The 15277-nt window shown below is 48.5% G+C and overlaps 1 pseudogene; it reads right to left on the bottom strand.

The window, feature by feature from the left end:
- Nucleotides 1-13046: 13046 nt before the first annotated feature.
- Nucleotides 13047-14261, bottom strand: LOC139009482 (neurofilament light polypeptide-like; annotated as a pseudogene).
- Nucleotides 14262-15277: the final 1016 nt, after the last annotated feature.

Below are 15277 nucleotides of genomic sequence, written 5' to 3' on the forward strand. Positions count from 1 at the left end.
CTGCCAAGGGTAACCGAGGCCCCTGCACCTGTCCTGCTGATCCATCCAGAACCCTTGCCAGATCCAGGAAGCTGATCCATTACGCTGACCTGCTAATACAAACATTAGCGCAAGGATGCCTGGAGCCAAAGGCTGGAAACCAAATCTATAGCAAGGAGCTGCTCAGGCCGGCCAAAATGAACTAGGACTTATTCTATTAGAGAGAATATTTCATTTGCTCCAATAACGAGAACTCTGTTGAGATTGCTTAATTCAATTCTGCCCATCTTATCAGATTTATTTTTAATGAAACTGAACAATAGTTTCATTTGTTATGTTATTAGTTTTCCCAGTAGAAGCAACGAGACTGTAGCACATAAAGCGAAGCAGACAAGCTTTGCCAATGTCTTTGGCTTATCAGTGATGTCTGCCAATTTGGATATTACACAGTGAAAAGCTTCTCTCCTCTTCTGGGTGTACTTCCTTGCTCATGGGACTTAGAGCGATGAGGCCATCTTTTCTCTTATGTAACCTCTCTGTGCCTCATCGAATCTTGTCATTCCCTGACCAATAAACCTGCCAGGACTCCTGATTGCCACGTTTTTACCAGTTGCTAGCTAAGTGACACCGGCAAAGTGGCTTAACCTCTGTGAGCCTAATTTATTTCTCTCATGTGCAAAGGGGGTATTTCTCTCACTCCATACCATTTTCATACTGTGGTTCATATGAGTATGATGAGGCATATAGTAGATGCTCAGTAAATGTTGTTGTCACCTCATTCCCTTGTGCCCATCTACCTCAGTAGGGAATACTCTCCTTCCTGTGCAGGAATCACATTTTGGAGGTTTGTTTCCTAAATGAGTCTTGACTTCCTGTAAGCGCTGAATGAATATTTGCTTAGTTGAGTTGATTGCTGAGTCTCTAAATATTGAGTTCCTATCTTCATCCTACTTTATTGTCTATTTTTTTCTCTGAAACTGCTCTTATCCATCCGGCTCAGTGCAAATATCCCTTCCTCCAATCACCCTTCACTCTTCAGACTCAGGAAATGTAGCCTGCAAGCAAAGGAAAGTTTCTGTTGCATTTTTGTAAATATGCATTCGGATAAAACACAAAACATGATGAGCATCTACCATACTTAGTTCATTCCTCAATTTTAAGATAGGATAGTAATCTTAAGTTGGGTGCCATTCTCCTCCTGGGTAAGTGATTTATTGAGTGAAGGAACTCAGAGCAAGCTGTAGAAGAGTGAGGGAAGAATAGGAGCGAATAAAAAATTCAATCAAGATGGGGTTCCCAGAGAAGTTGAGCCTCAGCCAGATCGCATGGGGATCTCTAGAGGGTCAGCTGCACCTCAGTGCTCTCCCACCAGCAGGAAGGGGTCTGGGCTGATAGACGTGTACATCTCAGGCCCCGGGTGGGCATCACTCCAGCGGGGAGGTGTGCATAGGCCCCTAGGCATCTTCAAAGAGGTGGCTCTTGCCACTCAAGGTCACTTTTCGGGGAGGGGAACAGGCATGAGTAATGAGTCACCAGAACCTACAGAAGCTGGGAGATGGGGCATTTACCTGGTAATATGTGAGCATGGTCCCCAGAATACATGCTATGATAGCCAAGGTCTAGAGTACATACATGAGGCTTTTGGTCCAGGGACTCAGAACTTTTCAGAAACAGTGACAGCCGCAGGCCTGGAGCCAAGAGATGCTTGGAGACAGCTTGTTGACATTCAGGAGTTTAGTCATTTATTATTTCTTAGAGGAAAAAAAAATTGGGAGGATTTGGCCGTGCACATCTGATACTTTATTGCCACCCCCATTTTCATTTTGAACATGTTTGATCAGAGTGTTGTGTAATTAATTGCACGTCTATTGCAATATGGTGTTTACTTACAAAGCACTGTGGGCCGTGTCAGCGATTAGCCATTTTCTCTGACGCCTGTTGGAGCGCTAATTACAAGCAGACGCGGTACATTTTCTCTGACAAGGACACAGGAGTGTGGCCCAGAGGTTCTCCGGTGTCTGTGCCGGCTCCCTTCCTCTGGACGGAGCTCTGGTTGGCGTCTGCAAGACTGCTATTGCAGCTCATGGGACGGGTTGCCAGGAATTAGACAAGGATGATGTAAGTGGCTAACCCTGGTCCAAGTGCATTGTCATTTCAGGGGCAGCCCCCCAGAATGTGTCCCTGGCTCTGGAGATTCTCAAGAGTCAGACAACCTGTGACCAATAAATCACAGCACTGGAAGCCCTCCGCTTCTCCACAGGCCCTGCCAAACAATTATGCAGGGAAATGTTCTAATTGTACTCTGATTTTAATGTTAATACCAATTTCCATAATTTCTCTGGACCTTTACGGGGCCATTTAATACTTGCCAATGAAGCAAATGAACTAGAAGGAACACCCACAGATGGCTCATGTTTCCATTAAGCCGGTGCACTAAGATCTGCTTTGTTTTCCATTGGGTTTGGGCGGCCCGGCTGCTCAGAGGAGCCAGCCTGAAAGCTTGCCCAGCCCTTGCAATGGCCACCTTGCAACCAGCTCCTCTGTGAGAGAGGGAGTCAGGAGTGGAGTGTCTTCTCCTGGGTCCAATGGGGCCTCTGCTGAGCACCCCGGCTCAGTTCCTGCCTCCCCGAGCACCGCCCCCTGCGCCCCAGGACAGACTGAACCACCCTATCCAGGTGCTGTTCCAGACACGCGTACTCTTGCTATTACACATCTGGAATGCCCTCCTCACATTTCATCATCCTTCAAGGCTCAAGCACTCTTTTCACAGGCCACCTTACCCCCTACACATGCCGAGTGGAACTAAATGCTGGATGTGTCTCCCCACCACCAGCACAGAGCTGGTTCTGTGAGTGCCTGGACATGGAGCGCAGACAGGATGACATCAGTAGGTCTGCCTCTTTTGCTTGATCTCAGCAGCCAGGCTCATGCCCACGGGAACACACATCACACCGCATCGTCATCTGCTTGCCTTCTCCAGTGGACCTGGAACTGAAGAGTTTACTTAAGCAAGCCCCTGGCTCTCTCTCACGGCACCATGATACATCCCTCTGATTCTACTAGTCACTCCTTATTAGTAAAGAATATCTGGGGGTGGGGGGGTAGAAACCTAACTCTATCTAGATTCAGTTAAAATACCAGGCGCTCATGTCATAAGGATAATGGGGATAGAAAATGAGAAATAAAATGGTATCAATAGTCTCTCTTCCTTTCCCATCATTCATAATTCCCTGAATGAGCATGTGACCTTCCAACAAGCTTTCTCTGTGTGCTGCAACCACAGCTGCGATAGCTCTGGGCTCTGTCACATAATTTTCAGGTGGAAAAGGAAAAGGGCAGAGACATACCCTTATAACCTGGCAACCACTAGCAGCAAGACTGACGGATTTGTTCATAACACCTTCTCTCCTATGCACTCCTGTTCCAGTTTCAGAAATGTTCCTCTTCGGCTTTCCGCGTCAGTGTCTCCTGCTCTTGGTTTCCATCAATGTCAGTGGATTCTTCAGTGATGTCTCTATGCCGGGAGGCATTCCCGCATGGATACGCTAGGCCAGCGGTTCTCAACCTGTGGGTCGCGACCCCTTTGGGGCTCGAACGACCCTTTCACAGGGGTCGCCTAACACCATCGGAAAACACATATATAATTACGTATTGTTTTTGTGATTAATCACTATGCTTTAATTATGTTCAGTTTGTAACAATGAAAATACATCCTGCATATCAGATATTTACATGACGATTCATAACAGTAGCAAAATTACAGTTATGAAGTAGCAGCAAAAATAATTTTATGGTTGGGGGTCACCACAACATGAGGAACTGTATTAAAGGGTCGTGGCATTAGGAAGGTTGAGAACCACTGCACTAGGCTGTGTCTGCCATAGGGACTGACAGCCATGGGCTGGAGTACTCCTTGGAGACCAACTGTGGTGGCTTTCATATAGCCCCTATGAGGACCCAATGCCAATTTTGTGTCTCCCATATGTGACATTGTTCCAATTGTGCAAATAGGGAAACTGAGGTTCCTAGGAGACTTATCCAGGGTCGCAGAGCTACAAAGTGACAGAACCAGGTTCAGTTTTTCTCCATTTTTATCACACCACCTGCCATTTCTTTAAGGGTCAGTATTTCTACTTTCTACAATTGCTATGTTTTTATTTCTGTCTGAAATGCATGGATACTTGTTTCTTTTGGCAATGCTATGGGTGCTATTATTATTTCTTTTTAATCATTTATGAAATGCTTCGAATGCACTGTGCCCAGTGTGTTACGCATTCACATGCGTGACATGTAATCCTACGACAGACCCCCGGTGCCAGTGTTATTATCTCCATTTAACCAAAGAGGAACCTGAGCCCAGAGACGCTTCCCCAGAGTCTCTTGATAAGTGAGAGTTGGTAAAGGAATGTCGTTCTGTCTTGCTCCAAATCTCACGTCCTTAGACACAGCGGCACAGTGCTTCACACGGTGAGGAAGGCATGGCGGCTGCACCAGAAGGGGCTGGACTGGTGTTTCACTCCGCAGTGGGCTCCTGCAAATTCCCAGCTGTGACACTGGGGTGGGGTGCTAGCCTGTGGGCAGGGGTGCAGGGACTGGCCCGGTGGCTCTGCAGGGCTAGAGCTGGCAGGTCTGGGGGAGGCCACCTGGGTTATTGACCAGGTGGGGAGCGGAGGCCCAGAGGACTGCAGAAGGCAGCAACTTGATAGCACGGGGGTCAGGCAGTTCTGAGCATCTCACATAGATTTACTCACATACTTCTCATAACAACCCGCATTTATAAATGAGATAACCAGGCACAGAGAGACTATCTCGTCAAAAATCATCCAAGTAGGAAGTGACAAAAGGAGTCCTGACTCTCGGTGCTCTTACCCTGCCCAGCATCATCTCTGGGGTCTTCTCCCTTCTAAGTGCCTTGAGGGAGGGGTGCAGTTTTACTGCTAAAGACAATCTTAGCTACCTGATCAACTTAGTAATAGGGGGAGTGAGGAGTAGGATGTGAAAGTGAGGTTTTAAACTTGGGTCATGAGCATTTGCCCTGGACGGACTTGGGGGTGGGGTGGGTGGGGATAGGTGTGCACAAAGATTTCATTTGGGACATTCATTTGATATTTTTCTCTGAGAGATTGTGAGGGCAGGTGACAGACTCATTTCTAATGTCCCAGGTGAAAGCTAAAATTAAAAGCCAATGCTCACCCTAGTTCCAGACAGCTAGAGTGTGGCGAGGCCCAGTGACACAAGCATGTCATTGTGCTATTATTTGCAGAAGAATTTGGTTCATCTATGAAGGGATCATTTCATGCCGTTCTGTTTAAAATCATGTAGCCAGGAACTAAAAAGCATATGGCTCTGGGACAGAGAACTCATAGTAATGTACACCCTTCCATTATTCCGTTATTACCAAGCTCTCTCTCTCTCTCTCTCTCTCTCTCTCTCTCTCTCTCTCTCTCTCTCTTTCTCGTATATATGTCACATTTTTTTGGCAAGTAATGCATTTAATTAATCTGTGTGGAGTTTTAGGGCAGCACAGTTGATTAGCATGGTCGACACAGTGCCTTTTTAATATGACAAATCTACTGAGAAATATCCTCAGTTAATGAGCTGAGTCATTTTGGGAAAGTTTGTCTTATCACTAACGTATGAAAAGAGCGCCGTACTTTTATGGTGCATGCTCGGACCCAAATAAGTCATCCCGGGTATGAAGAGTTCTAAAGCTTATCCCCTCAGTCCACTGTGGCTACTTTAACAACCTGTGTACGTTGGTTTCTGTTTGATTGCTTGGCCAAGGGGTAGGGCCAGGACACTCTCACAAACTCTCAGCTTCAGTTTGTTCTAGGCCACAGGAAGGCGGGAGAATTATTTACAGTAGACAAGGTATAAGCATTGTCTCAAGGAAACCGTGACCCCTTGTGAACTTGGGTGCAGATTGAGTTCACTTGTCATAGCCCAGCAAGAGTACGGATGGGTGGGCACAGCTGACTCCCTTCCCCAGACCCGTAGACAATGACTGCAGCTTAAAAAGGGGCATCTCTTTCCCCCTTATCTCATCGCAGGCATGACATTCCGACCCTCAGACTTAGAATAATGTTATTATTCTAAGCATTACCCACCTTGTCCAGACCTTCTGGCTGGGCGAAGAGATTAGAAGTGTGAACCAAATGCTCAAGAATTCCACGGTGATTCTTCTAAGAGTTGAGGAACTGCAGATCACTGAGAGGCCTTGCAGTAGGTCTTTTTTTTTAAAAAAAAGGTTTAATATATATAAAGTGAAGCACACAAATCCAGATCAACCAGATTTGGCAAATTCACGTGCCTGTGCAAAGAAAGTAATATGCTCAGCCTTCCAGAAAGAGCCCTCGTTTGTCTTCCTAGTTGATGCTTATACCACATTCCACGCATCAAAGCCACTGCTGACTGGATTTCTCTCACCACAGATTTCCTTTGCTTGTTTTAGAAAAATATAAATAAAATCAAGCAGTATGTTTGTGTTCGGCTTCTTTTAGTTAACCTATTTTTGAGGATTATCCTTATTTTTGTTCCAGTTCTTGGTATCTATCTATTGCTGAGTAGTATTCTATTATATGTCGAATTCCATTGTATTCATTCTCTGCTGATGGGTTATTTCTAGTTTGGGGCGATCCTATATAATAAAGAACTGATATGCTAATTAGAATGGATGGCCAAACAACCTCCTGGAATGACCTGCCAGTACAACCAGTGGGTGGAGAGTGGGGTCAGCAAGCCTGCACCGCCAGGCCAGCATGGAGGTCCCGGTGCCCCCCCCTTCCACGTTGGCAGTGGGAGAGGTGGTGCCAAGCCTTCTGCAGAGGTGGCTGCAGGGGAGTAGGCCTAAGCTGCAGTCGGACATCCCCCGAGGGCTCCCAGGCTGCCAGAGGGATGTCTGACTGCCAGCTTAGGCCCATTCCCCTGGGGAGCAGACCTAAGCTGGCAGGTGGGCATCCCCTGAGGGGTCCCGGACTGCGAGAGGGAGCAGGTCAGGCTGAGGGACCCTGAGTCCACAAATTTTCATGCACCAAGCTTCTAGTTATGAATAAAGCTGTTGTGGGCAATCTGTGCTTTGAACTGAATTTTTGTCCCCACCTTCCCCCGCCCCTCCAAATTTATATGTTGAAGCTCCAATCCCTTATGTGGGGCTTTTGGGAAGTTTTTAGGTTTAAAACAACAGGTAATATGGGTGGACCCCATGGTGCATTTATAAAAAGTGGAACAGACCGGGGATTAAGGTCTCTCTCTCTCTCTTTCTCTCTCTCTCTCTCTGCTTCTGTGCATGCATACACCAAGAAAAGGTCATGTGAAGACATCACCAAGAATTCCACCACGCTGGTACCCTGATCTCAGACTTCCATCCTTGAGAACCATGAAAAAGAAATGTTTGCTGTTTAAGCCACCTCATTTAACAGGCTGAACTAATTAAGATACCGTGGCAAAAAGGCATTTTGTGCACATATATTTTTTATTTCTTTTGGTTAAATACTTAGGGAAGAAATTGCTAGGTCATATAGTGGGTGAACGTTTGTTTGAAAAAATTGCCACACAATTTTCCAAAGTGATTGTCCAATTGTATGCTTATACAAGCAGTGTATGCAAATTATTTCACAGCTTTGTTATGCTATGGTGGGGCTAGTCTTTTACCATTATAGCTATTCTAGTGATGTCTCATATTGGTTTTATTTTTATTATTATTTTTTTAAATCCTCACCTGAGGACATTTTTCCATCAATTCTTAGAGAGAGTAAAAGGGAAGGGGAGAGAGAGAAACACCAGTGTGAGAGAGACACATCGATTGGTTGCCTCCTGCACATAACCTGACTGCAACTGGGGATAAAGTTTGCAACCGAGCTAGGTTCCCTTGACCAGAATCAAACCCTGGACCTTTCAGTATGCAGGCTGACATTATACACTGAGCAAAAACCGGCCAGGGCTCATATTGGTTTTAATGAGAGGCCCAGTGCATGAAATTCATGCACATGGGGAGGGGGGTTCCTCAGCTCAGTCTGTGCCCTCTTGTAATCTGGGAGCCCTCAGGGGATGTAGGACTGATGGCTTAGGCCTGGTCCCCAGGAGGATTGGGCCTAAACCATCAGTTGGACATCCTTAGCGCTGACGCGGGGGAAGGAGAGGCTCCCTCCTCCACCACCACTGCACTCACCAGTCGTGAGCCCAGCTTCTGACTTAGCAGTGCTCCCCCTATGGGAGCGCACTGACCACAAGGGGGCAGCTCCTGCGGTGAGCATCTGCCTCCTGGTGGTCAGTGCGTATCATATGGAACAGTCGTTCTGCCATTTGGTTGATTTGCATATTGGCCTTTTATTATATAGGACTGGAGGCACAGTGCACGAAATTCGTGCATGGGGGGGGGGGGGTGGTGTCCCTCAGCCCGGCCTGTGCCCTCTCGCAATCTGGGACCCCTTGGGTAGGGTTCCTAGGCCTAGCTGGCAATAAGAGCCTATCAGGGCTTTCCTTACCTCAGCTGCCGGCAGTGGCCCCTCTCCTGCCACTGCCACTGCTTGCCAACTGTGTGGCACTACTGTTCCCTCTCCCACCACCAGTTGCCTCCCTCTACGGGCAACAGATGTGGGGTGCGATCACTTGGCTGGCCTGGGCCTCCCATTGTGGGGTGATCACTGGCCGGTCCTGCACACCCGCCACAGCATTGCTGGCTTGTGGCCTGGGCCTCCCTCTGTGGGGCAATCAATTTCGGTGCTCCGTGATCAATTGCCCCACAGAGGGAGGCCCTGCCCACCTGGCGAGGGTTCCATGATCGATAACCCAGCAGAGGAAGGCCCCATCCACCCGGCCAGGGCTCCGCGATCGTCCAGCAGAGGGTGGCCTGGGCCTTCCTCTTTGGGGCATTCAATCATAGAATCCTCCCATCGATCGCCCCACAGAGGGTGGCCTGGGCCTCCCTCTGAGGGGCAATCATGGGGCAATGGCAGGGCCCCCCGGAAATTGCATCACACCACCTTGGCTGGCCTGGCACCAGTGCGTGTCATAGTGTGGTCATCCGGAAGGTCATCCGGATGGTCATTCTGCTGTTCGGTCGTTTGGTTGATTTGCATATTACACTTTTATTATTAAAAATTTGCATTTCTCTGATGATTAATGATATTAGAAACTTTTTTTTGAGTTGACTGAACATTGGTATACCTTCTTTTGTGAAGTATATGTATGATTAATTGTTTTGCCCATTTAAAAAAATGGGTTACAGGAGCTTCTTTTTCTTTTTAATATATTCAGGATATAAGTCTTTTGTCAAATATATTTGTTGTGAATATTTTCTCCCACTCTACATCTTGCCTATTTATGGTATTTTTAGTGCCTTTTGAAAGATAGAGATTTAACATTTTGATCAGGCCCTATTTCTTTTCTGTTACAGCCAGTGTTTTTCTGTTCTGAGAAGCAGTGTCATGAAGATACTTCCTTATAACAACTTCTAACTTGTTTTCTCTACACTTTTTTTTTTAAAAATATGTTTTATTGATTGTCTACAGAGAGGAAAGGAGAGGGATAGAAAGCTAGAAACGTCGATGAGAGAGAAACACCAATCAGCTGCCTCCTGCACGCCCCCCACTGGGGATGTGCCCGCAACCAAGGTACATGCCCTTGACCGGAATCGAACCCGGGACCCCTGAGTCCGCAGGCCGACGCTCTATCCACTGAGCCAAACCGGTCCTGGCTCTACACTTTTTTTATTCAAAATTAGTTAAGCTCTTTTTGGACTTTCAAAGTACAGGGTGGGGCAAAAGTTGGTTTACAGTTGTTTGTGTGGAAAATAGTACAATAATTCATAAATAATAATATGGGAATACACTGTTTTGCATACTCACCACCTACTATTGCCCCACCATGTACCTTTAGAAACATGTAACTTTTTATAAAAAGTCTTTAAGGATGCTGAACGGGATGACACTGAATGAGTAAATAAATCAGGAAAGAACTGACACCTTGATACTATTGAGTCTTCTAATACATGAACATGGCATAGTTTGCATCATTTGTCTTTGATAATCTATCTCAGCAATAGCTTACAGTTTTCAGTGCACATCCTTTGTTAAGTTTACCTGGATATAAAATGTTGCTTGATTTTGTAAATAATATTTACCTGAATATTTTTCCAGTTGTTCTTTTCAGAGATACAGTTGATTTTTGTATATTAACTTGGTCTTCTACAATTTGCTAAATTTACATATTAGTTATAGCACCTTTTGTGTGTTTGTTTTGTAGACTCATTTGGAGATTTTATATGCAAAATCCTGTCATCTGTGAATAGAGTTCTACTTCTTTCTTGCAAACTTTATAACTTTTATTTTATTTTACTAGTGGCCCAGTGCACAAAATTCGTGCATGGGGGGTGGGGTGGGGGCTGTCCCTCAGCCTGGCCTGCACCCTCTTCAATCTGGGACCCCGTGGGGGATGTCTGACTGCTGTCCCCTACAGGGACTGGGCCTAAACCAGCAGTTGGACAACCCCCTCGCAATCTGGGACCACTGGCTCCTAACCACTCACCTGCCTGCCTGCTTGATTGCCCCTAACCACTCTGCCTGCCGGGCTGCTCATCCCCAGCTGCGCCCCTGCCAGCCTGCTCATCTCCAACTGCCCCCCCTGCTGGCCTGCTTGTCCCCAACTGCTCTCCCTGCTGGCCTGATCACCTCCTCCTTCCAGCCTGCTCTCCCCCAACTGTCCCCCCTGCTGGCCTGCTCACTCCCAACTGGTCCCTTCTGCTCGCCCCCAACTGCCACCCCCCATGCTGGCCTGATTGCCCCCAACTGCCCTTCCCCCTGCCAGCCTGCTCACCCCAAACTGGTCCCCTCTGCCAGTCTGCTCACCCCCAACTACCCCTCCCCACCAGCCTGATCACCCCCAACTGCTCTCCCCTTCTGGCCTGATCGCCCCTAACTACCCTGCCTCGGCTCTGCCACCATGGCTTTGTCCAGAAGGATGTCCAGAAGGTCTCACAGTCTAATTAGCATATTAACCTTTTATTAGTATAGACTAGAGGCCCGGTGCACAAAAATTTGTGCACTCGGGGGGCGAGGGGGGGGTCCCTCAGCCCGGCCTGTGCCCTCTCGCAGTCTGGGACCCCTCGGGAGATAACGACTTGCTGGCTTAGGCCTGCTCCTGGATGGCAGAGGGCAGGCCCAATCCCTAGGTGCAGCCCCTGGTCGGGCTCAGAGCAGGGCTGATTGGGGAGTTGGGGTGCCGCCCCCTGTCATGCACAGAGCAGGGCGGATTGGGAGGTTGCGATGCCACCCTCAGTCACGCTCAGGGTAGGGCCAATTGGGGGGTTGGGGCACCGCCCCCTGTCACACTCAAGGCAGGGTCGATGGGGAGGTTGCGGCGCCACCCCCTGTCACGCACAGAGCAGGGCCAATCAGGGAGTTGGGCGCTGCCCCCTGTCATGCACAGAGCAGGGCCCATCAGGGGGTTGAGGAGCTCCCCCCTGTCACTCACAGAGTAGGGCTGATAGGGGAGTTAGGGCACCGCCCCCTGTCACACACAGAGCAGGGCGGATCAGGGGGTTGGGGTGCCGCCACTGTCACACTCAGGGCAGGGCCGATGGAGAGGTTATGGCTCTACCCTGTCACACACAGAGCAGGGCCTGTGGAGTGGGGGCGGGGGGGTTGGGGCGCCTCACCCTGTCACAGAGCAGGGCCGATCAGGGGGTTGGGACGCCGCACCCTGTCACACACAGAGTCACAGGGCGATCAGGGGGTTTGGGCGCTGCCCCCTGTCATGCTGATCCGGTGCCAGGAGGCCTCGAGGCTCCGCTGATCCCGGTGCTGGGAGGCATATTACCCTTTTACCATATAGGATAGAGGCCTGGGGGCCGGCTGGTTTGCCCTGAAGGGTGTCCTGGATCAGGGTGAGGGTCCCCACTGGGGTGCCTGGCCAGCCTGGATGAGGGGATGATGGCTGTTTGCAGCTGGTCACACACCCTTCAGGGTGGGGGTCCCCACTGGGGTGCCTGGCCAGTCTGGGTGAGGGGCTGAGGGCTGCTTTCAGGCTGGCGGTTGTTGATTGAAGCTCCCAACCGCTCCTTTTTTTCTCTTTTTTTATTTTATTCTGGGCCAGCTTTAACTCTGGCTCTAGCTCTGAGGCTTCCACTGGTTTGTTTGCGTTCTATAATCGAAACAATGTATAACTCCAGCTCTGAGATCCCGGCCGGCTATATTTGTTACAAAGTTTCAAACTGCCAGCTCAGAGGCCGGCAGCGCAGGCAGGGAAGGTTGGAGTCCTCCTTCACTGCAGCAAGCAAGCCTCATGTTCCCTTCCAGCTGCCTGGCTGCCGGCCACCATCTTGGCTGACAGTTAATTTGCATATACTCACTGATTAGCCAATGAAAAGGGTAGTGGTCGTACGCTAATTACCATGTTTCTCTTTTATTAGTGTAGATAGGATATGACGTTACCACCATAAGTATCACATATCTACCAGTATTACTCTATGAGAGTATGTACTTCATGTGATAGGAAGGCATCTAATACACTACATTGTACATGTTGTAAGTAGTAGGAAATACTGTATTCATAGCAATAATATACACCCTGTGACTTCCCTTCCTGATTTGGGAATAGTTCCCCAGTTCTTTGAACATTTCCTGGCCCCTGATTTTTCTTTTTTTTTGTCATTCAGTGTAACTTTATTTACTGTTTATTGCACATGATTTGAGGTCTTTAATTTCTAACCACCAAAGAATCAAAGAACTATTTTTTTCATGAAGTTTAACATTAACATTAGTGAATTCATGTATTCATGTGTTTTTATTGTAAACGTCTGAATTATTCACATTGCCATAGATCCTGAACTCATAAGCATGGACCATACACAGGCCAGCAGCAAGCCAGAAAGCCACTCTGCAAGCAAACAGATACTCTGCATAAGGAGAAAAGTCATAGAACAACATTTAATGTCCAACCTGAGTCACCTCCGAATGTTACATATATTGACTTCTTAATTCATATAGTGTTGGGAACTCACCTGCTTGGTTGGTGAAGGGGTTGACCTGGTTTCGGGAGGATTATTCTTGAAATAATTAAGGAAAGGGGGCTCAATCTTTCTTCTTGGTTGTTTGCTCTTCCCCAGCACCTTCATCTTTCTCCTCATCCTCAGCTTCTTGGGCATCTTCTCCTTCACCTTCACCTCCTTCTTCCTCCTTTGCATCCTCAAATTCTTCCTTGGCACCTTCTTCCTCTTCTTCTTCCTCTTCCTCTTCCTCTCCTTCCTCTTCCTCAGCCTCTTCCTTCTCCTTCTCCTCCTCTTCAGCTTCTCCTTCCGAGAGGGGTTCATCCTTAGCTTCCTCGGCTTTTGCAGCCTCAATGGTCTCCTCCACCTCGATCTGCTCCTCCTGGACGTGGCTGGTGTATTAAGAAGGGAAGGAGCGAGTGGACATCAAGCAGGAGCTGGTCTGTACACCACCATAGGCAGATCGGCCAAAGACCTGGGAACTCTGGGAGTAGCCGCTGGCTATGCTTCCCACGCTGGTGAAACTGAGCCAGGTCTCCTCACCTTCCAAGAGTTTCCTGTAAGCTGCAATGTCATCTTCACATTGGGGAGGTCCTGGTATTCTTTTAAATATCATGCCATTTCACTCTTTGTAGTTCTCAACTCATTTTCTAATTTGTTGATTGTGTCCTGCATAGCACTAATGTCGGCGTTCTGCTTATCCTCCAGCTCTTGCAGCTGTTTCTCCAGGGCTTCGTTCATGCCCCGGCATGCTTCGATCTCCAGGGTCTTGGCCTTGAGCAGGCGGTGGCTATCGGACACCTCGTCCTTGGCAGCACGCACGGCTTCGGTGTTCTTGGCAGCGCTCTCGGTCAGCATGGTGAAGGGGCTCTTGAACCATTCTTTGGCATTCTGCATGTTCTTGGCAGCCAGTTTCCCTTACTGGGGTGGATGTCCTTGAGCGTGGTGGAGAGGTCGGGCTTGGAGAACACCTCCATCTCCACGGAGACCTGAGCGTACTGGATCTGCTCCCACAGCTTGGCAATCTCCTCTTTGTGCACCTTCTTCAGAAAGGCGATTTCGTCCATCAGGCTGTCGATGCGCTTTTCGAGCTCAGTGCCAGTGAGAGCCACCTTGTCTGCACCTTGCGTGACTCCAGCAGCAGGCCCTCGGTGTCCTGGCAGTTCAGAACCTCTTTCTTGTAGCATGTCTGCAGGTTGCTCCCAGCCCCTCCTGAGCCTGGGTGCCTCCTAACAGGGTCCGAGGCTGCACCCCATCCCACTGCCCTCTCCTTGCCCAGGAGGGGGCACAGGCATCCCATTTTCATTAAAATGTTCAACCTGCACCCACCCCACCGGTGTCCACAGATGGCCCAGGGGCAGACAGTGATCCCAGAGGTGCTCACCGCCCTGCCAGAGCTCAGCCATGATGGTCCCGGGTGATTCAGCCCTGCCAGGCCTCATGGCTGTGACTTGAACCCGCTTCCTTAACCAGGAACCTGGCGCTGGGCGGGTGGCAGTGGTGCTTCCTCCCCAGCCCATGCTGGAGTGGGTCCCTGTGGTTTCACAACTGAACTCCGAGGGCCTCTCTGAGCAGCAGCAGCCCTGAGCCCGCTGGCTCCTCCATCCTGCCAAGGCTTGCTTCTCACACTTGCTTCTCACACTTGCTGAAAACCTTCTCGGTCCACTTGCCATAGTAATCAGTTCAGGCTGAAAGAACTGGGGACTCCAGCAGGCTTGAGGGGACTTGGCGCTGCCATCTTTGTGTCGGAGTGATGGTTAATTTGCATATTACCCCTTTATTAGATGGGATTTTTCACTTTATTGCATTTGTGAGGGCCTCTAAAACAATGTTGATTAGAAGTAATGAAAGCAGACATAATTTTATTTTGTTTAATCTTAAGAGAAAAGCATTGAATTTTCACTTTTAATTTTAATGTTAACTGATTAACTGATGTGTATGAGTGTGAGTGAGATGTCCATGATCACGCACCAAAGCACACATGCTACCAACAATGTCACTATATGTGTGCAAATACTTGCTGGAGAAATGCAGGGACACCAGAAGGTGGTGGACATTTTCCTGGCATCGAGGGAAGGCACGTGCAATGTCATCAGTGCTGATTGCTTGGTGCACATTCCCAGAAAACTCTGTGATATCTTTTTTCGTGAAGCAATCCATCTATGAAGCCAACCAGAACATTTCTCAAGTGAACAACATAGTTTTGACCTCTTGGATCCACGGATCAGCTTTGGGTGGCTGGAGATACATCAGAACTATGTATAGAAGGCATTCAGAGCCAACCGGCTCTCTGTCAGTGTTCACATTTATACATGT

The sequence above is a fragment of the Myotis yumanensis genome, unplaced genomic scaffold (assembly GCF_028538775.1).
Source record: "Myotis yumanensis isolate MYYU_CA2020_CCGP unplaced genomic scaffold, mMyoYum1.0.hap1 SCAF_4, whole genome shotgun sequence".
Lineage (NCBI taxonomy): Eukaryota > Metazoa > Chordata > Mammalia > Chiroptera > Vespertilionidae > Myotis > Myotis yumanensis.